The 22190-nt window shown below is 35.9% G+C and overlaps 1 protein-coding gene and 1 long non-coding RNA gene across 1 annotated transcript in view; one reads left to right on the top strand and one right to left on the bottom strand.

The window, feature by feature from the left end:
• LOC310902062 overlaps positions 1-907 on the top strand; it is an 85828-nt gene extending 84921 nt beyond the window's left edge. The window contains exon 9 of the long non-coding RNA XR_014586443.1: positions 773-907. This is a non-coding gene — a long non-coding RNA (uncharacterized lncRNA). The remainder of the gene's footprint in view (positions 1-772) is intronic.
• Positions 1-22190, bottom strand: part of LOC310902060 (uncharacterized protein) — a 354895-nt gene that overhangs the window by 16511 nt on the left and 316194 nt on the right.

Below are 22190 nucleotides of genomic sequence, written 5' to 3' on the forward strand. Positions count from 1 at the left end.
CAGCATAATCAGTTAAACACAAAGAGGTAGTACTTCTGTATCTGTACCTCTTCTGTCGCTCAGTCTAAATTTATAATCTCAAACATATTGTCCATGAAGTATTAGATGATAGCTAACAGGTTTGATTAATAAACTTAGTAAGTCTGTGTTTCTAATTTTCAGTTACAGATTAAGACCAATATCTTCAAATTGCTTGCTTTATACAGTTTTCTTTTTGGAAATGTCATATCTCTAATCTCTGGAGAACAGAGAAGTAACTGAATAATCCTAGTGAGAACTTGACTTCATATTAATTGATCTCTTAAATCATGTAGTGGTTGTTTCCTATATATATATATATTTTAAGTGAATAATGAGAGGTCTTAACCACTTATTTTAATCTTATAGTTCTGCTTTCTTAGGTAGCAAAAACTGTAACCCTATGCGATTTATACCTGCTCTCTTATCTCGGAGTAAGAAGATTTTATCTCAGATTGGTTTGTTTTCTTTCTTACTTTTTGTAAGTATACATAGAAATACAGTGGAATATCAGAGAGATAATTTAGAATTTTGTCTAATACTTTTAGAAAACTTGTGGTTACTTAAATAGTCCCATTGGTCTCATAAAATCATAATGAGAACCTAAGAATGGAGATGATTAAGTGGAACGTGTCAAATCTACTTGATAGAAAATACCTACTTTAATGTGAATGCCACCAAAACAGACGTCTAGCATAGATAACGGCTGAAACTAGAAAACATTCCAAGTAAAATTGTTATGTCTTTATTGTAGGCACAGCATGAAAAAAGTTCTTTCTGCATGGCTGTTGTTCTTATTCATTTGTCAGCATGTGGTAAGTTAATGAATACATAGAAGAAAGGTTCCTCAAAATGAGTTCTGGAAAATATGATTTTATCCTGCACATTTTCTCATAAGGTCCAATTTTGTTTTGGGTTTGCCTGCTATTTTGACCAAATTCACAGGTTACAAATTTACTGACAAAAGTTACAAAACTAGTTACCTGACCTTTCTTACGTGCATGAATCTGCTTCAAAGTAAAAGCAAATAATATAATATTTACAATTTAAATTTTATATCCTCCCCTATTGTTTTCACCCCTTGCCCTCAGTACTGTTAGTACTTGTTATTTTTTACTTGTCTCAGAACTTAATCTTTAAACTTCAAAAATGAGTATGGAATAATTTTCTGATCTGATGTTGTAGGGTAGATTTAACACCCAAACATCATTATGATTTCAGTCTGATTTCAGAAAAAGACAGTTCTACAGACTGCAGTGAAGAACAGATTATTGCAAAGATTAAAGACAATGCCCAAAAGTACACATGGTGACAGCTGCAAATCAACTACTGTATTTTCAGTCTCTGCATAACATTAGGGTTTCTCAGTTGATTAATGAAGTAAGAAGTTATGGGATATATATTAAGTGAGTATGTTTTCAAAGTCAGTGGAGAGAAAACCTCTCCACATTTCACATCACTAAAACCACGACAGTATACTAACACACGATTTGACATGGAGTCCATTCTGTAAAAAAAAAAAAAAAAAAAAAAAAAAGGAAAGAAAGAAAGAAAGGGGTAACAGTAACAGTATGTACTGCTTTTGAACTAATTTATGGAATTTCATCTAAGCATTTCAGAAAAGTGGCTTATATCCCACTAATATGTTAGACTACATTTGGCACACTTAGAAGAGAAAATCATGGCTTTTTTCAAGACAATGACAAACCTGCTAAACTTTCAAAGAAAGTTGATACTATTGGCCCAAGGAGTCACAGGCAGAGGCAAGGAAATCACATTCTTCTTAGTGGTTTCATCTAAACACACTACAATATAAATAACTTTTACAAGCCTTTTTATCTGTGTTATTAACTAAACCAAGAAGATGATCATCACTTTGTCCCATTAGAGCATATGCTTCTTTTACGTCAAAGATACTTTATCTATAGCAGATGTTAATTTAAAGTAGCAATCCATTTAAAGCTTTTACCAACAACTAAAATTGCTGATTGACCTCCACTCTGTACCATCTCTGTGAAAACAATTGGACAAAAGATTGGAAACCTTGAAAGACAGCAGCTCGAAAACAAAATGAAAGTGATTTTTTTCTGACATGCTTATTTTCACTCTGACGCTTTTACGTGAAACATAAATTGTCTATTTCTTTTTATTGAATTAATATAGTGTATTAATGCTTTTGGAAAAATGCAACTAATCACAAAACCAATCAATTCAGATCTACTAATTTTAAGCTGATCTGTGCAATCAACTATTACCATGTTACTTATAGAAATGGCATCCACCGAAGTATTTCTGGGTAAGCTGTTATTTTCATTTTTTTTTCAATACTTATAATTTATTAAGGTATGTGATTTTTCTTTAAAAAGAGATATAGTTGTATTCTCTAAAATCTGTTAACTCATAGTAATGTTTTTCTTATACTAAAACTCTATTGTCCTGAGATTAGAAATCAAAATCCAATATGCATTACACTGTGTAGAAAGTCACTATTATTTCTAATGAGCTATCTGAGTAACAGAGCAAAATCTCTTCCATTGCAGTTAGATTCTATAGCTAAGTGGATATTCAATGGTTGGGCTCATGGGCATGCTATTTAAGGTTATAGAAGGGTGACCTTGGTGGTACCTCCTGCATTGCTGTCATAAAGATGAGGCAGCTTCGCACTGTCTGCAAATGCATTCCCCATTTTATGTGCAATGACATATTGAAGTGCAAACACCTCGCTAAAATGCTGTATGTTGGACTTTATTGTAGGATAAAGAAAATTCTCCTCTGTTGTTTCTAAAAGCAATGTTACATTCTAGAAAACAAAATGCTTATTAAATATTTGGTCTTAATCTTTGGAAAACGCTAAATATTTTTAGTATTTTTGTGGTTAAGGTGGTAGTTGTGGTAAGAAATAAAGACACATAGTCCAGACCCTTCTTCAACTATAATGATGAGAGTCCTACTCTTACCTTAGACACAGAAAATTGCAGTGAGGCTACTAAGTCTCACCTAAGCTTCTTGGCAACTTTTGGTGTAGAAATCTAGATTCCATTGATTTTTTTCTATGATTTTTAGACTATGAAGGACATTTTCGAAAACATCCTTATGAATGTGCTACTTAAGGTAAACTAAAGTGTGACATTCTGGAAAATGTCCTTCATATCCAGGAATCATTTGTATTGCAACCACAAGGTGGTGCGTTGATGTCACCAAGTATTTGCTCTGGTAACACCTTCAGCAAAGTAGTTACCCTTCAAGAAAAGGGAGGTACAGGAGATCCAGAGCTAGAGAGAGAAAAACAGTAAAGACAATGGCTGGAGCTGCTACTTTTCCTAAAGGAAACGGAAGAAAGATGATAAGGGTGATTCTCTAAATAAAGGTTTTGTAGCCTTATCAAAGAAGTGGTGAGAATCAATAAGAGTTGCCAAACTTTAGGTGCTACTGCTTTCAATAACACAGCCAAATTTCTTGAAGAAACTTGACCTTAAAAATGTAGATTTGTACATCCGGAAAGTAAGTGCAAAAAGGGCTCACAGGGGAGCTCATATTTAATCTTTTCTCACTTTGTAGTTTTGGCTTCCTAGGGAGCTTATGTCCATCTAAACATACAGACAATAATTCATTGTGGAACTTCAGACAAATCATTTACTGAAACTACTGCACAAGAGTGTCGTCGGGGGTGGTAATTAGAAAACCAAACGATTTACAAAACATCTGTAAAAAAGCTTATTTCCATCTGTAGTAACTCTTTTCTTCCTTCTTGTTTTGTAACCATGCTATGGAAAGCAGTAACTTAACTAAGTATTTGCTTTCTGAGAGAGGAAGATAAGAAATCTGGAAACAGCTTGCTCACTTTTCCTCCTAGTGCATCTTTCACTACATAATTATTCATATTCAGAAAATCATGAATATGCAGCTGACAACATAGGACTTGTCCTCCAGCACTCACACAGGTTCTTCACGTGAACTATACCTGACACAGAAAGCACGTTTTTGTGTTTAGGCTCAGATTGGATGGGCAAGGGAGGTTAGTGAGGCTGGGATCTGTGCCCAGCTCAGAAAACACCACCAAAGGCCAGTCACAAGACCAAGGAAACTAGCAATGTAAATGTGAATGTAAATGTTAATACAATCCTATTTCTGTTCTGTGATTGGACACCTTTTTGAAAAAGGTCCTGCAGAGGTTAACAGATGACAGCCTTTTAGCAGGGCGGCTAAAGAACATCATAAAATCTGCTCATTAAACACAGATTATGATATAAAAGTAGTGTTTTACATGTATATTAGACATAAATATCTACATTTATAAACTAAATTAAATATAGGTATATAACCCACAGAGGACCCTCATCTTATATTCCACAGCTTCTTAAGATAATTTCTGCTTTACACCTGGTTTTAAAAAGAAAAATGACAGAATGGCAAGCCTTTTTGCCCATTAATCCCTCCTCAGATGATAAAACCCCAAGCATTATTTTTAACAGCCAGTTATGTTATTTCACATGCAGTCATTGCTCTGACTGGGGGCAGGAATAAAACACTGAGCTGTCGAGCTTAAATGTATTCAGGAGTCATTTTTGTTTTGTTTTGTGGTTTTTTTTTCCTAAAGTCACACAAAAAAATGTAACCTGTCCTTTGCCTTCCAGTTCTGTAAAATTGCTGTCATAATGCTGAATAACAGTGTTAAGCAGTCTCCACAAGACTGTGGAACAGAGATCTTAGGAAATTTGTATATTATATTTATATTTGACTTTCACACCCATGCCACCAGACTTTCACAACAAGCAGCATGCCCATGAATTAGCACAAAATTCAGAGTGGCTCTCACCCCACAGTACTTTTTCCACGGTGTGTACCGTGAACGAATAATTCACAGCTCTGAGCCTCTCCAGACCCTGAGAGCATCAGCCAGGAAGCCGGGGCAGCCCCAGTCTGACAGCAGACGGCCACGTGCACGGCCTGGGCTCAGCACACACCATAGCTGTCATGTCGGCAGTGTTTAATTCAGCTCTGGTGCTAAGCGTCACTATTACGATGGCATCAAGAGCAAGGTTATTTTTCTCAAGTCGTGGAAGAATATCAGTTCCCAAATACACGTGCTTTCACCTATAATTAATGTCTGTCACATTAATAACAGACTAGTGCTTGTTAATGAAGCCAAAGCTGTCCGTGCTTTGGTGAAATACCAAACCACATCTGGCAGCCTGCGTTTATTGCTTGGGAAGCTTTTAGTTTGGCACTCTCACTCTTTGCTTATTCCTTCCTACACCAAGATACAGTGTTTTTCCATGAAAAAACAGGTTTCTAATTATTACAGGAAGGGAAAACAAAATTTGTAGCCCTACAATTTTATTTTTCTCACATCACCAGCCTGTGGAGACCATTTCTCTAAATGGTAATGTAGTTCTAATACAGACATGCCAAATTTCTTGTGTTCCCTATTGCTCTGGTGAGTACCACTACCTACTGACAGAAAACAAGAGTTCTGCTGTGACCAAGCTTTTGTTAAAAGGTTCTGGGAATACTATATGAACTGGATTTTATTCTCACAAGCCACCTATAATATATATATATATATATAGCCAAAGAAGTGAAATCTGTTACAGAATAGCCAGAAACTAACTTCACAACTGCTGTTTAGTCAGTCCATTTTGCAAACAGACTCAGTAGAGGTCAGTTTCTGATAAAGCAATAGAAGATAGGTGAGTTAATGACTCATGTCTGCAATTTTAAATTATTCAGCTACCACTTGAGTACTAAGCACAGACGCAACAAACAGTGGCTAATACAAGTCATGCATGTTTCATAAAGGGAAACTGTACCCTCTGGAGTATATTACATTCAACTCTGAAAAGAGCGATGGTGTTTTCAAAAGCATGTAAGACCACTTTTACCTGCTATCACTTTAACTTTCTACAGTAAGACCTCCCATTGATTTAAATAGGGGTTTTATTTGGGTACAGGTGACAGATTCCAATCTATTAAATACATGTACTTTTAATTTCTAAATACAGTTGGAAAATTCAGCATCATGATCAACTTTTGACAAAAATGCTGGACTGTTTTCCCTGCAACTTATGTAACTCTCCTTTGCGGGGCTGCAGATAAACAGCTGTAGCCTCATTTGCTTCATTCTGCTAGGACATCCAAGAGCTTAACCACTATACAAAAATCAAATCTGTTCATAAGGGGGTAGCATGGTGGTCACCGGTATGACCAGAACTTTGTACACTGCAGTAAAAGTCTTCTCCTTGGATGCCTGGAAAAGCCAGATACTCCTCAAATGTCTGCAGCCTTCAGCAGGGAGCTTCTTAGGTTGTCTGCAGAAGTCAAACATGACTAAAATACCTTTTCCCACTGTTGGGAAAAGAGTCTAGCATAGAAACTAGCATACAAATACTGAAGAGAAGCCCCAAAAAATTAAACTAAGAAAAACAGAAATTACTAAACCAAGCATAAATTAATAGAGTTTTAGGCAACTCACTGGCTGCTGGCAATCTTAGGAGCCTGCTCCAGTCAGCCATTAACTTCTTCAAATCAGTTATGGCTGAAAAAACATGTATAAATCTTGCTAACTTTGTTCCTTAGTTATCCAGGAGAACTGTCTAGTGAATTTACCTGTGGTGAAGTCTCTGCTGTTCCTGTTCTCCATATTATTAACAACAAAGCTTGTGAGTAGAGAGAATAGCAAAGCAAACAAAGCAGGATTAAAAGATAAGCCCCAAACATCGACAGAAGTGCTTGGCATGAAATTACAGTCTGCAAAGGCATAATCTAAAGTGAAAAGAAAATTTCACTTCAAGTAAGTGGCTCATGAACACCTCTGATAGATGGAGAGAGGCACCACAAGAGCGTAGCCACAGGCTGTTAACTCCAGACCTGTTTTTATCTAGACCTGGCAAAGTCAATATTTTCATAACTGTGCTACACTGAGACTGCAGCTCACTGAGCTGTTAGCCATTTCCTTACACTTCTCATCTTTTGCTTCTATAATTGGTTCCCTCTCCCTAGCTTGGGAAGATAGTACCATGTAACATCATTCTGCCAGCAGAATATTTGTTCCTCTAAGGAATAAATGGTAGTACTTCTATATAAAAAGGTCTCTATTGAACCAACACAGCTGCTCTTTTAACTCAATTACAGAGCAGTCATCCAGGAATAGAAGATGACTTTTAAGGCAAGAGAACTCAAGTCCCTCCAGAAATGCTACCTTACTTCCAGCTGTGGATCTGTGACCCCTCCGGAGCTGAGCCATTAAAAAGTGCCCAGCTATCACAGAATCTGTCATCTGATTGCTGCACTGTCTTCAAAGGAGCTCTTTCATTCAGAAAGATATTAGCAGGGAGTTCAAGTGCCATCAATTTCTCTCCATTATCTCTCGCATGGAGGTTCTGTCTCTTCCAGTTAATAAGGTTAAAGAAGTAGAGATTGCCAGTGAAGTCACAGTAAATTGGAAGTGAAATTTCTCTGTTACGGCTCTTCCAGAGTTTCTGCCAAATTCACCATCTTCTCCTCTAGATGTTACTTCCAGTGAAGGGCTTAAATTATTTTTTATTTTTATTTTTAGAGAAGTAGCGTCACTGCATGCACACTTCAAATCCCAGTCCTAATCTTTTCCTCAAATAAATGCATACAAATACCCATGAAAGAGAGGACTATAATAATTGGGATAGAGAACTAGCATCATGTGATGAAGAGATTGATGCAGAGTAAAGGAAATGTGAACATATGTTATGAAAAATATGATCAGCATTCTAGGGTTAAAAAGCATATCTCAGTAGATTTCAAATGCTCATAACGGTCTCAGATTCCTCTGAGCTTAAAACTTTTCACATATCACATTGTTTCTTACCTAGACCTTCAAAGAAAGCTCCAGCAAATTACATGATTCTGCAAACCCCTCAGTAGTTTTCCTACATGTTGCTTCTTCATACAAGAAGGTCATCAAGGTTCTCCTTTCAACAAAACCATTTCTGACAGGTTTTCAGATAAACATCACATGGTCCCTATTTGTGGCCTTATCGTGTGACCATCCACACATCTGTGTGAAAGTTCGCTATAGCAGCAATACTGCAAGACTGGGAGATGTAGAATACTTACCTGTCAGTACATTTCATCTCCTCACTTACCCAGGCTGCCTTTCAGGTCTTCATTCCCTGCCCTCTTCACCAGGCTCCCAGGTAAATGGGATGTTCACGGGGGATGACATTACAGATGCAACAAACCGCCTTTTCCATTACTGCAGGTATAAAGGTAGGGGACTCCACATGAAAATCAACACATGGATTTAGAGTCAATAACTAAGTTCATGCTTTGGTACATGCAAATAAAACATACATTTGTCCCAGAGCTTTCAAAAACAAAATAATTTACAAACTCAGGGAAAAGAGAAACGTTCTCTAGTGGCAGAAACTTTGCTTATCTAAATAACAACAGATATGGAAGGCTTTCCTGAATCTAATTTTATTCCTTACATTCACAACCTTTAGTACATTAAACCATTATTTACTATAGTGATCAGTCAACTTAATTAACTGCTTAAAGAGGGGAAATTTGATTGTTCTCACTATACTAATGAAAATCTAATGTGATTTTTGCCACATATTCTAATAAATCAGCATAATTTTCAAAAGATAGAAATAACTTCCAAGTCTGTATTAAAAGATATTTTTAGGATTATCGCAGTGTTATGCAGAAATAAAATCTGTCACAAAGATGTGATTAATATTCTTATTAGCAGAACAGGACTGACACACTTTCCCCAGTTTAATGATGAAAACAATCAAAATTACCAGAGGTTAAACCATGTGAAAGAAATTCATGAAACTAGGAAAATGCTTTAATGTCATGAGCAATAGAAGTAGAGGAAAGAAAAAAAATATACACAGCTAAAAATGGAGATTACAAATAGAACTTAAATTAAATGGGTATCTTTTCTCTCACTCTTTTTTTTTTTATTTTTATTTTTAATAAAGTGAAATACAAGAGCAATGGTAGATAGCACTGGGAGACTGGAGAAGAAAGCTACTGCAACCAATCTTGAAAAAACATGCAATGAGGTATTTTGTGACCCTTCAAGGTAAAATAATCTAGGCCCGTAAACCTGGAAGGATTGATACTACTGGATATACAAAAGCATTTAAGACTGTAATAAATTTTCAAACAAGGAGGAGTTTCTTTACTCTAAACAAAATTTTAAAAAGAGGTGGAAAGGGTTCGGACAATGAGTTGTATCTCAAATGTACTTCTTTAATGTTTTCATTTACTGTTTAAAATCTTGTCCAGAACTCTCTATGTGACTCTAGTTATTTAACTTCAGGAAAAAAATTACTTCAAAGTAAAAGCTTGTGCCAAGAAAGGTCATGACAATAATAAAGAATTTGACTTTAGTGGAACCGAATAATTTCATTCGTGTGGACATGAAATGAAAACAACCCCTGAGCAGTAAGAACAGCACCTTATTTTAGTTGTTAAATACAAAATTCTCATTTCTAGGTTCATATTCCTTCCTAGTGGAAGGAAATCACACCACCAACTCATATTGTTGACTGGAAAAAAAAAATGCTACAACTATTTTCTTTATTTTGAAGTCAAACCTTCTCATAAAGTGTGGACAAATACTGTCCTTTATTCTCCAAGTATCCATCAAAAGCAAAAACATTGCTGAGACTGCAATAAAACTTAAGGGTTCTTAACCATCGATTTTACTATTCACATACTTAAAAAAAAAAAAAAAAGAATCATTAATCAAGTCTGCTAATTATGACCCATAGCCATATTTTTTCCCTTCTGTCCAACACAGATCTTGTAATATCTATGAACATTGTAAACTATTTATAATTGCTGCTGAATGCAAAAGCTAGGCTGATTGGAAATTCTAGTGGTACACAAAATACAATAAATTACACCTTCCTGTTTCAATTAGACTTATTACTTCATATTTTAAGCAGAGGTAAATATTCCCCTTGTGGGAAAATACTATTTGTATAAGACTTAATGACATAAGGTAAATTGTGCTGTTGGTTTGAGTTAGACATGCAATACACTTCAATGATGTGTCATTTCCTTTTGTATATGATGCAATCCTAAAGAAAACATTAATAAAAAACATTTATTTGACATTTCCTTTGTTTTAAATGCTATTACTCACATCAACATTGTATTATTTTTCCTCTCATCGATTTCCATTATAATTTTGATTCAGACTAATACTGTCCCTATAGGTTTTCCAAAAGGATTTTAAGTTAATATAGTGTTCTGATTAAAAAGCGAAGTAAAACTGATTGGGTACATTCTAAAAGATGGCTCAATTAACAATAAGAATAGTAATTATGTATTGCAAAGATCCTTGTTTCACATTTTCATTAGAGAACATATACATTTTTCTTCCTTTCTGAAGAAAGTATATCTCTGCATGTAAAGACTTTTCCAATCATTACAATAAGTTATTTTTTTCCAAGAATTTCCCTTTTGATTAGAAACTCTACAAACAGGAAGACATTTCCACTGCTCATTTTCCAACATTTATAGCAAAGCACATTTGCCTTTGTAATAAGAGAACATTATATATATGAAAGCCTAGCAAAGCGCAGTACAAGAGAAACACAGAAATGACTGTTGGTAAATAAGATGTTGGCAATTCGGATTTCCAAGAAATCTGTTGAAGAACCAGGCAGTGGCTATCCCTGTGTGTAGCACCAGTTGTTCACTGTGCTAAAAGTTGGTTCCTGTGCTGTTTAGTGCAGTCAAGTAACTGGATGCACTGATGGTGCTCTGATAAGAAACTTTTTTTCCACACAGGAGTAAAAGAGTCTATGACACTTTAAAAACAAAGACAGTTAAATAGCTGTTCACATTTACTCCTGTATTTTCTTAAATACTAATTACTATTCAAGACAAGATTTTATGATAACAATATGTTAACAAGAGAGGTTTTGTTTTTCACTTGCTGAATTTTGCCTAGGAGATTTTCATTGAGTTTAGCCTGACAAGAATTAATTTCTTTCTCTGGCTGTTTATTCATGCATTTTTCACTCTAGGTCACAAAGCAGAAAGGAGTAAGGAATTCAGATGTTACGGAATGCCTGAATACACAGACAAGCTAAAGGCATATTGTTGGCATATCACTGTCTATTGTTCATTACTTGAACTAAGAATATGAAGTCAAGAATATAATGCAGATACTTTCCTAAGCACATCCAGGCCAAGTGCATTACCAAAGCCAAAATAACAGTTAACAATTCTGACAAATAGTCATCAAAACAAGCTGTAAAAACAAGACAAATACGTATAATGCCTTCCCCAGCCATGCACCACATACCAGCCATTTTCAGCTAAGACACTGGGCAAAAAGCTATTATCCACTTACCCACTACAGAAAAATAAATAAGTAAAATAAAATGACCAGCCTATGAAACACAATCATATGTCTATATCTAAAAGTTGTGTGTGCCTGTGTACGTATAGAATCAGAATGAACTCTTAAGAGTCTCCTGGAAAATTACTGTTAAACTATTGAACTGATTTAGCCACTTTGGGGCAGAGGGAGGCTGCTTTCACTTCCTGAGAGCTCTCCAAAACCCAACTCCTCTGATTTCCACAGTATGATATGCTCAAGCCAACTCAACCATACTCACAATGTACGTCACTTGAGATCTCCTGTGGAGCCTCCCATGGCCTGCTTAGGGTCTCTTTCTACCCATACGATTTCAACAGAGAGCCATTATTTTCATACAAGTTCCACCTTGATAAATACCATCATGAAGGCAGTATTAAAGCCAATAGAAAAGCAGTAATTCACTCCGAATCGTGCTTTGCTTTGTGGGGATATGCAGCAGAGTTTTGCAGTGCCAAGAGTTAGAAAGTTTTACGATAGTTTTGGTGAGCATCTTTGAAATCACTTAACCTGACAAGATTGCTCTGGACTTCTTGCTGGCTAGCTGTTCACACTGAGTTTTGTAGAGCTGGCTGCCACAGGGCGAGTTCCACTTCGCATTGCAAAAGCAGTTGATCAATTCACATGTAGTGAAGATAGTAACGTGGAAAAAAAAAAAAAAGCTACACTAATGGTGTGAAAGTACACATCCCTAATTATATCTTCAAGAAGAATTTAGTCAGCTCTTTGACTGGAAGTCTAACTGGTGCAGTCCTTTATTGCACACAGATCCACTTCTGAGTTTCAGTAAAATAGTTTCCTATTAGAAGTCAATTTAACCTACATTCTTTTTTTTTCCAACTTTATCCTTTGCCTACTAGAAACACACAAGAGTACGTAGAGCCTCCTAATCTAATGCAATATTCTGAAAGGATTAAATAAAATCTATCTGAGCAAACATAATATCGTTATATATTCTCTCAAGAAGGCTGAAGGATTATTAAGTGCTCTATGGCTTTCTGACTAGGGAAACAAGCTAATATGGGACATGTCTCAGCCTACATTAGTGTGATTTTTATACATTTGCCTCATCGACTGGATTGTCAGAAAAAGCAAAGGCATTTAGAGAGAATTTTTAAGGTACTGCAACAGCAAAACCTAAAAAAAAATAAATTATAAAAGCTGAAAAGATTATTTTATATATGAACAACTGGCAACAGGCAGTAATCCATAATTACTGGAGGAGGTTTCTAGATCCATCTGACTGGTCCTGAGACTAAGTGAGAAATACAGCAAATTTTTATTTACTTTTTTTTAAACAAAAGGAAACTTTGAAAAAAAATGACCCTAATATATCAAAACCACAAAAATGCTAGTAGCACTTACCCCTTGCTTTATAAAACACTAAGAGTTAAGTGTAAAGATAATTAAAATTGGCTACTCTTGAAACCTGCTTTCCATATTCAGGTGGAATATGCACCTCGCATGCTTGGTGCAATTTGCAATATAACCCAAAATGTGAGCTTTGGGAACCAACATATAAATTATTTCATGGGATGAGAGTAAACTCATTTCTCCCAACACTTCTAGGCTGGAGGAGTTCTGGGGCTCCAGGCCTAGGCACTGGTAACACAGCTGCTAAATATATTGAATTTGTCTGTTCTGTGGTCACAAAGTGTTGTGTGGCTGCACTTTTTACTACAAGAGACTTTTTCACACACTTCCATTCGGTTTGTTCACTTACCTATCTCCGCCCTGCCACATCCTGGGATCTAACCCCCAGGTAATACCTACCAGTACTTGTTTCTGGTACTTGACTGCCCTACTGCAAGGGACTGCAGCGAGTCGGGGGGTGGGGGGGGCAGAGGTCAATACTGAGAATGCAAATAACATGTCTGCATCACATGGGCATATTCTGCTTCTGTGTTTTAAATGGAAGGGCACTAACCCTCTGGCATGAGTTATTCATCAGTATGAGAGAAGCTACTCTCTCACAGCCAATGACTTAATATCCTTACCATTAGTTTTAAAAGGAAGCTTCCAACGACACCCACAACAGTATGCCCTACTCTTACAGTGTTCAAAAATTACATTCCCTTCTCACAATATTTTTAAGTTAACATGCAATTTCATTCAATATTTCAGTCAAATTTTAATTGAGATGCAGTTAAGAGCATATATGTATTTTGCTTACAAATATATTTTTGTCCAAAAAAATGGCACGGAGCTTTAATTCTTATTCAACTCAACCCACTAAACTACGTGTAGTTCTGCTGGAGTAAAAATCTCAGAAGGAAACTGGCACCAGAATGGTTTGTGATGAAGATCATTCCTATTTCTGTATGAACATTCCACACGCCATGTCTGTAAAAAGGGGTATATTATATTCTACTAGAATAATAATGATTTTTTTTTAAAAAAAGTATAAATGCTGGCACAAAACCAAATCAATATAAGTTGGTCACTAATAATTTAAATAAGAAAGCGAGGTTCTAGTCATATCAAAAGTAAAGTCCTAAAACAACCTTTTAAGCATGGCTGGGTTGGGGGCGGGGGGGGGGGGGGGGCAGGGGCAGGGACTTCATCTGAAATTAAATTATGAAAGGGGCTGACAATATATATGAATTACTACAGAGAAAAAAAATAAGTGTGAGATCCTCAAAGCTTTAACAGTGATCTGTGTTCCTCCAAAGCATTTGAGAAGAAAATAATTCATTTGATCTTTGCACCATATATATATTGTATTAATCCAAATGTGGGTGCAGCACACACCTGTCCTGCCTTTTCCTGATAGACACGAAAGCTCAAGTTGGTACAAGCATAATGCAGCTAAGTGCACAGAAAAACTGTTATGGTGACTTCTGGCCACTCCTGATTACCTAGTTGTACAAAACCAGACCTTACTGCTCCTATGCAGAATAGAATCTCTAATTTTCTGTAACATGCTGTTTGTTAAGGAGTTCTTCAACTTAGTTTTTCTGCAAATTTATTTAGGACTTTGTTCCTTGCCATGTTATGGAAAATGCAAGGAAAAAAAAAAAAGGCAACTGCTCATTTTTCTGGTGTTTTGCTATATGCTTATTCTCAGCTCTTCTTAATGTATCTAAAATTTTATGACTGCTAGGTAACTCTCCTGATACGAAGGAAGATTTTAGTGATCCATAAAATGTGGAATTTACATTTATTTATTTTGGTTACCACTAATTCCTAGCGTGACCATCACTGCTCACTGCAATTTAACACCTCCTGCACACTTGAATATAGCAGAAGCAATGGGCTCTGGCTCCTTTGAACAAATGACCATATTGAATGGTCTGTTCAAGTGACTGACTTTTCCTATTTTTTCTCATTCACACAGGGTACCACATGTGAAAAAACTGAAGACTATCCTTGGACTCATAAAGCTTACAAGCATTAATGTGCGCAATGCTCAGAACATGCTGGTTTCTTTTCAAACACATTGCCAAGCTACAAAAGCTAAAGCATCAACATTTCTTATAATTTCTTTCACTTTTTCAAAACAGAAACGTTATGATGTACATATTTGCTGAACTTAGTGAAAGATTCATTATTGCCACAGGGAGAAAATGCTCAGTGGTTGAGGTTTAAAGCTGGGTCAAGATCAGAGTGATGCATTGATTCATTAATGATGTAATTAATTAGAATTGGTGAACTCTAACTACAGGATCAATATCAGCAACAAAACAGCTAAACCACAGTATTCAACATGCACAAAAAGTTAATACCTCTAATTTTCTGAACACTCATCTATAACTAAACCCAATAAGCGACACTTTCAGCTACATGCACGTAACCCCACCCCTACATGAAGTGTCGATTTCAGGCAGATAGTATTTGATCTCTCATACCCTTGCATTTTTTCATTTTTAAATGAAATTAGAAAACTAAATAAAAACTGACATTATTGTAAGCATTATTTTCCATATATTTAATTTGAAATAGCTACATGCAGTTTTTAGCTTTGCAACTTGAAATTATTTACCCAGATTTGAAGACCTCTGAGTCTCAACACAAAGTTGAATAGTATTAGGTAATGAAGGAAACTTTAATTTTATTCCCAGAGGAAAAATAATTAAGGTAAATTACTCTTCAAATTAAGTATAATGCTTTTAAATAAAAGGCATAAACGCAAACACATATACCATAAAAGTTTCAATCGCTCTCAGCCAACTATTTTTTTTCTCCTTTGTAAACTTTTGCAGGCAGTCTGCATTAAAAAGGACTGCATTTTAAGTTGTTTGCTACAAGTACAAACAGCATTTCATATAAAATTATATCGCTGCAGGGAAAACGTGTTTCATCTATATATGAAGTTATAGACTGATGATGATAAAGAAGTATTTGTCTGAATTCCTACACTGGACTGCTTTTGCTGCCAGCATCCTTGAAAACAAGACCTGCCTTGCTCGCTTTGGTGCAAACAACTCTTCAGTTCTTAGGAAATCTGCTCTTCGTTTCAAGTACAACATCCTCTCTACTGTATTTTCAAACTTTTGGTCTCCAAAAACAAATAGAACCAAACACGATAGTGTTTGCCTGTGTTGCGCCTTTTCAGGGTCCAAAGAATGTGTATTCTTTTATTTCTGTTAAAAATGGATCATTATGTAAAGCATCAGCAGGAAGTTATTAAAGAGATGGCACAACACTACTGATCTTACTGTCTGGAAATCCATCATACTCATAAGTGTCTTGTTATAAGCCTGCTTAGATAATAAGATCTTAAATGACCACTGCTGGAAGCAGCAAATGTGTACCACACCTACATATACAGACACATCCAACCACCCGACTATACATCGCATAATAAATACCGTGCTATGCTTATGCAGCAGCTAAGGAATACTGGACAAGGTAATAGGAGATTTGATATTTCCCACATCTCCACAGAGCTGACCTGCCTGAGAGCACTTATGGAGGCGACACAAAAAAGAAGTATTGCAGACCAAATTAATCCCACCAAAAGAAACTGCATACGTCTATCTACCTCTGCCATTATTTAAACATTTTGCTTGGAAGTTAATGAGCAGCTAGAAGTAAAATGTGCCAGTCCAAATGGGTACCTTTACTAAGCCTACTCTGCCTACCATGTTTCTTTTTAGCACAGAACAATAGCTATAAAATGACTGTCTATGGCTTCCCTAACAAAATGTTTTCCATATATTTTTGGTACTACAGTGAACTATGGAAGTACCCTAGTGTACAAATGAAGGAAGCCACCCCCAGGAGCAGACTTCTGCCTGAGAAGAGTTTGACAATGTTGAAGATAAGTATAATTCCCAGGAGAAGGTGGTAATGTAAAAGCTAATATAAAAAACATAAATTCACTGTTATCTTCTGAAAAAGCTTTGTAGTAAAATGGAAGTGGTCTAGTAGAACATGTGACAGATCATCTGAGTTTCTTCTGAAACTTTCTTTCACAGAAATTCTACATATCCCGTTAGCATACACGGCATGCTAGTGTAATAACCTGGTGCAGTATCTAGGTATCAGAACATTCATCACTCCTGACATTTCAGAGTAAAATAATATGGCTGCACTGAAGGGACATTTTTAATCTGCTCTACCTTTGGTAAGCAAGAAAGGTAAGGATGGCCATGCTAATACACATTCTAGCCCATTAAGGGGGTTAGAGTGGAAGTCTGTGTCTGACTCAACAGTTGCTATGCATTCTGCAGTCTAGAAATGAGGTTTTTCTTCCTATCTTAATATAAACAGATTTTAAACCAGATTTTAATTAACATTGGCAGATGATGCACCTATTTTTCTTCCAATGAGCTTATTATTTTATTTTATTTTTTACACATTTGGATTGTGGGGGTGTTTCTGAAGAGAAACAGGCTAATCTTTTGAAACTTATGGAAAGTGCTCTTTTAACAGAGTTGGAAGAAAGATTTTGAATGGAGTCAGCAAGACGACTCGGAGCCCTTCATTAGCTGGAAATAACAATACATTTCAGGCATACTTTTTTTCAGTGATATCCTGCCATCCGTTCATAGTTACTTTATCACTTCCCTTTTGGAAAGGATCAAGAAGTGTTTCAGCTGGTCTGAAGATACAAAGAAATCTTCTAATCACCATTATTAGTACTTAATCCCCATATAAAAGCAGAAGAGCAAACAGATGGAAAGTTACTACAATAAGAAGAAGAATTCAATTCTTTCTTTTTCTACGTGACTTTTGAAGAAAATAGAACAACAGATTACATTCATCATATTGACGTGTTTTTCCTCATTAATGAGGATTAAAGATAGTAACTACATCAAAACATAGATACTGTTAAAGAATATTAATTCAAGAATGATTTTTACCAAGATATTACCACACACAAAAAAAAAAAAAGCTACTACAGCACTGAAACCTACTTAAAGGAAGACCTCAAAACTTTTCAAAATATACTAAATTAAGACATCTGTGGCCATGAGCCTGCAATTTTGTACATTTGGACAGATTACTGTACTTGTGTGAAATGCAATCAACACACTTTTAAAGACTTCACTGTGGTTCACAGATGCTAAAGCAATCATAATTAACATCTGAGTTGTCATTCCTTACACACAAAGTTTGTATTGAAATCTGATTTTCAGAAATTAAGGTCAGGCCTTCAAATGCTGAAATCTCTCTTCCCTGAATATTTAGCAATGATTAAACTAAAACGCTCAAACATCTGGTTAGACTAAAATATAGTTGTTCAAGGGGTCTAAAAAAAAAAAAAAAAAAAGAACTGATTGCAGGTTTGTTAACCTGAGGCAATAATTTGACTGCTTATCCCTGTTTCATCAGTGTATCTTTATATGTTGAATAAAGAAGACGCTAGATTACTGCTTTAATCAGCATCATAAAACATCCTGTTTCTCTCTGCTTCCTAACAGCTGGTTTAAGAGGAATAAAAGGTTTATTTGATGGCTAGATTGGAAGATCTCCAAGGACGTTCTGCGCTGCTACATTTGTACAGTTGGACTTTCAAAGCAGGCTGGGAGTCTTTATAAATATTGCTAGTTTACAGTTTCTCAGAGTATGAAGTTTTCTATACAAAAAGAGTAATTAAAGATAACAAATTTATCTAGACATGGATTTTTTTTATCTCTGATACAGGAATCTACTCACCTATCCTTTAATATAATAATGTCAATTATATCTTGTTTTGACATCATGAAGGAAGAAATGTTATTTCCTTTAAATACATCAACATAAAATCCTTAAAATCTACTTAAAATTCCTTAAAACAGAAGCAATACTTTACTGTCTACAAATCGTGCTGCTAAACTGTGACCTTTCACAATTAGACTTCCATACAATATTTTTTTTTTCTTTATCCCACAACCTCTCATTTTTCTTTCCCATTACTGTAGAAGAGACCACGAAAGCAGAGCAAACTGACTAAGGGAATCTCTCATGACACAGATGTAAAAAAGACTTCCTGTCTTTTTTTACAAGTTTTACACTAGATAGAAAATAAAATTTTTAGAAGCTCATTATTCCAACACAAAACTACTTCTGAAACCTGTGTTAACGTGAGGTTGAGCACCTATAAATTTCCCAAGTTACAGAGAAAAAAATTGCACAAAAAAGTAATGTTAAGAAACAAGTTTTCTCTGGTATTGTTAATAGTAAACCTAGAATTAGCTCTAATTATTAGAATAATAATAATGAGGTAATTCAGCTGAAGATGTGTCTAATTAAACTTTGTTCTATTTTTCTTACTAAATTTTGAAGAAACAGAACCACCATGCACCAATTTTAATACAAGAGTTTTTCAGTGATGATAACTGCTGGAAAACGGAGTCTCTCTCTTAATGTCATATTATTTTATAGTCTGCAAATTTCACTGTTTTACGTATCCTTAATATTGCTGTATAAAACAGTTCTAAAAGTCATACTTATGGTTGGGGTGAGGCTCTCATCTAGTATAAATGCTCTGCAGAGAGGCACAGATTTGCTCTTGATGCTTCAGTTTGAAGACTGGGCTCTTCTTGTGTGATAAGCTTAGCCCCCATACTGCCACAGTTAATTTTCCTCTCAGAAAACTTCAATCGTCATTACTCTACAAATTATCTTCACTTCAGCTTTTGAATACAACAGACAAAAACCCCTCAGTCTTCTGGTCAGATTGAGTTATATTGTTGATCACAATGAACAGGCAAAGGTAAAGTACAATGCACCAAACTTTGATATTTAAAATACACAGGTTGCAAAATGGTCATTTGATATATTGGTAAGACTTCTTTATGTAAGAAAACCACTTTACAGTACCATCACAACCTCCAAGAGTACATTAGACTTGGGCACGTGTGCCATGCAATACTGCAAAGACTTCTAATTCTGCTGCAGAAGTTAAGAAGACAGTCATAATTAAATTAAATTAAAACAGACTGCCAGAAATCCCCACTCTGTGCCTGGGAGCTCTCCAGTCCCACCAGGATTAGGCTGTTTTGCAGGTATCTCCATTCCACCCTGCCTATTAAAGGTGCAGCACAGCACCTCCAGCAATATTGATTTTGAGGACATGCTTTATTTGAGGGGGGGGGGGGGGGGAAGGCAAAAAGTACTATGTATTGTTCAATAATTCAAATTATTATTATTTTTTTTATCAGAACATTTTGCACAGATATGGTTATTTACTTCAGGAAGCTTTAAGGTCATGTTACGTTTTTTGCCAAGCAGGAACCTTGGGCTTGGGTATGTACAGTCCCATACCCAAGATCAAGGCTGTGATCTGGCATGGACAACACGTACTGCTTTTGTCTTTGTTGCATTTACTCTTCCCTCCCAATTTTTGTCTTATTTTACAAGTCCACATAAAGATTATTTATGGTCTATAAGAATTGCTGTCAATGATTTAGCTGGGGTAGCAGTGAAACCACAGGCATACATTTAGGGATAGTGTAGAAAACCACAGTGTAGACAAGTATATATCCTTCACACTTCTAAAGCTTGTTCACTTGTTACACTTCTAAAGCTCCACATGTTTACTCTGTTAGCTGAAGTTAATGCTAATTCAGTATGGCTAAACTTATTAAAGTTTCATTTCTCGATAGAGAAAGGAATACGCCCAGGTACATGCATATATTGCAAAGCCAGCACACAAAAGCAATTTCTTTGCTTTAATAAGAAAGAATAGCAAATTGAAGACAGATCAATCTCCTTGCAGAGTTTTTACCAGCCAGACAGAAAACAAATCAAAGCATTTGCTAAATGAAATAATATAGCAAGACTTCGAGAACAGGGAAACTCTTTTGAACTCTCAGCCAAGAAGCTTCAGTCAGAGACACTTCAGGATGAGTGGTAATTTCTCCTTTAGGGTAGGGAAAACAGGGAAATGAAGAAGGCAACTGTCCCTTTCTCCTATAGACATGCTGCTATACTTTACCTCAGCAAAATGTTGCAAGTTCATTCAAATAATAGAGACCCTGTGTGAAAGGACTGCCTGAAACAAGTCTTACTTATCAAACACACAGCTCCAAAGCAAAAGCAAACCAACAAACCACCAGATGAAGTTTTCCTCCTCTGGGAACATAAGGAACCAAACCACCTGAGGACGTGTTACCTCTCTAGGAACTTCACGAACTTCCTCCTAAATATGACTTGCCTTGCAGTTACCTAACAGCTGCTCTTCCTTGCTGGCTGTGTGTTAATGAAACCAGGAGGGGTACAGTCTCTCACTGTAATGCTTTCATCACTTTGCTCTATTTTCTATTCTTTTGCTAAAAGGTAATGGTTTGAAAGAGGAAATCCAACAACCTGGTGATCACAATTTGGGCAAACATTAACGTTTTTGATTTAATGAACAACATACAATCAAATACATCTGTACACAACTGCTTATGCCATTGATGCAAACTGTTTAGCTGACCTTGCATTCTCAGGTCAAATACAAAAAGAAAAAGGATTTGAAAAAAGAAAAAAACATCCTTAATCCCCGCTTTGTAGATTGTTGGGGGCGGGGGGGGGGGGGGGGGGGGTAGGAAGGAGGGAAGGGAGATAAATCACACCTGGAAAACAAAATACAGTTGCTTTCTATGTCTTAAAACAGTACATACCCATGTGCATATATATCTACAGTATATACCCACAACTGTATATGCCTGAAATATGTAGTGTATGCCTGCATTTACTGCATAAAAATGCAAGAATCTGAATATTTTTTCAGCAGCGACAGATAGTGAGAAGACTGATAAAATGGCAACAGAGAGGTTACTCTGGGAATTGTTTGATTTTACCGCTGGGGAATACCGAATAGATTTTGTTCTTCCATTTACATGAACCAACAGCTTCTCTTCACTGAAAACACTACAGAAAAGCTTCTTGGTTTGATGGATAGCCAGGTGAGTTTTGTAAACATTTTTTAGATTAGAATAACCAAAGGTATTTTTTTTGTTTGCTCTTTTTTTTAATACTAGAGTGCACTCTGGAAACAAACTGCCCCAGAGCTAACAACATTCAGTTATTACTTTACTAGCTAAGAAGTCATTGAAATCTCAAAAGCTAGAGACCTATGGCTTTTATTCTGCCTGACATAAAAATCTGGCAAGCATGCAATCATTTGGAAACAGATTTATTACATTTTGATTAATCCTGCTATATCTTTTGCAATTTCCATCTCCAAGTAGGCACATTCTATTAAGTGGAAAGAGGAAGACCAACTATTTGTGTGGAGAAAGAAAGAAGGAGAAATGTAAGGTATTTCATGAACCTTTTTTTTTTTTTTAAGCTATTTTCTACAGCATATTATCTCCTTCAGCAAAGGAAAAAAGGTAGGACCTGAATAAAGGAGTTCTACACCTTTTACAGA

Source organism: Anser anser (assembly GCF_964211835.1).
Source record: "Anser anser genome assembly, chromosome: 6".
NCBI classification, from domain to species: Eukaryota; Metazoa; Chordata; class Aves; order Anseriformes; family Anatidae; genus Anser; species Anser anser.